Below are 1,831 nucleotides of genomic sequence, written 5' to 3'. Positions count from 1 at the left end.
TTGCCTCTTTTCTACCAGAAGATCAGGAGTGAGGCTAAAAGACAGCAGCAAGAAGGAGCCAAGGAGTAGCAGTAGAAAGGCTGCAAAAAAAAAAAATCAGGAGCCCAGAGGAGAGACCAAAGGAGGTGAGGGGGTGTGGGCAGAAAGAGGAGATGAAAGCAGACGACAGAATATTGCTAGAGAGCAGGAAAGGAGGTGAACGGAGACAATTTTAGAGAAGAAAATTTTTCCGTCGCTACCCGGATTCGAACCCCGTACCGTTGAATGAGAGGCCAACACATTAAACCTCAAGGCTACGAGAGCTCCCAACTCTGACTTCGATAATATACGCTGGCGTCCAAAAGAAACTTGAAAAAGTAATCACCCAATCACCGTGTTAAAACCTTGCACGACCCACTCATGCAGCATACCAATTTAAAGCTTAATAAATTCTGCATCATGAGACACATGAATAATTCACCTTTGTTTATAGACGCCTGAGATATGGTCACTCAAACTGACCTTTAAAAAATCAGGCTGGGCAAAATTGTACGAAATCAGAGAAACATAAAATTGTCTTCGAGCGCGTATTGAGGATCATCAATATTGATAGAATGGACATACATTGCACATATCCAATGAATGGAGAATTTTGTCTCTGGTTTTATTACGGTATTTTGTCTCGATAGTTTCAAACAAAACGGGAAATATAGCAATCACAAATAGCTTGACATGACATTAAATGTGCCTATTGTCATTTTGCTACGGAGCCTTGGTTTTGTGTAGTGCACGAACCTTTTGAGCCTCGACTTTATCAAATTTTGGACACAATCATTTGTCATATCATCTCAAATGTCACAGAGAGGTGTCAACAAAAGGTCTGAATTGGGAGCACTGTCGATTTTCTCCAACTGCTAACTGCTAATTCCCGGGACTTCACATACCTATATAGGATTCATATCGGGGCTATTTACTAATGACCATTCCGACACTGATTTTATTTGGTTTTCCAAGAATTGTCTGGTGACATTGGCCCTGTGACTGTGAGAAAGTGCTTTGCTGTGCACGGAGATGTCTACTTCAATGACATTACAACGAAAATAAGTTGAATGACGACATTACGTTCCTCACTTACGCGACATAGTCCACTAAACCAAGGCACCAGGTGATTCTCATGAAGGCAATTTTGTTCATTCCACCCCAGACCACCCAAAACCATTGTCGTTTCGTGGCTTGTGCTCCTCACTCACTGATGATTAAGTCCAAAATCTAACTAACACAGTCCATGTGCAATCATAGGTCTCGTGCTCGATACGAAACCAATAGCTCCTAAACAAAAAACAAAATTAAAACTAATGAACACGCGTAACTGTTAAGTCGAGGTTTTGTGTGGTATTTGTAACAGCTCTGTTTTCCATTCTGTTTGAAAATATCATGAGAAGATGCTGTTCACTGTAGAGACAACAATATTCTCTTTTCATTTGTAATTCAGTATAAGTCCATTCCACCAATGTTGATGCACTTCTATATACGAGCAAACACACTTTTACGTTTCTCTTCTTCTTCTTTTTTTAGTAGAGGGTTTTACGGCGCTCGCAACTGCATAAGGTCATATGAGCGCCAAGGGGTGGGTGTCAACAGAGAAGTCTTTACTACGTTTCTCTGATTTCGCACAATTTTGCCAAGCTTGAGTTTTTAAGGCCAATCAAAGCTCGTGTAGTAGAGAATCTTTGGGCCAATTTTGAGTGACCGTCTAGATGAAATATTAGTGTGTCAAATGATGCAGAATTTATTTATCTTTAAATTAGTATGCTGTATGAGCGGGTAGTACAAGGCTATACCACGATGATTG

The sequence above is a fragment of the Aplysia californica genome, unplaced genomic scaffold, assembly GCF_000002075.1.
Source record: "Aplysia californica isolate F4 #8 unplaced genomic scaffold, AplCal3.0 scaffold00571, whole genome shotgun sequence".
In the NCBI taxonomy this organism is placed as follows: Eukaryota; Metazoa; Mollusca; class Gastropoda; order Aplysiida; family Aplysiidae; genus Aplysia; species Aplysia californica.
Note: the sequence above shows the minus strand (reverse complement) of the source record.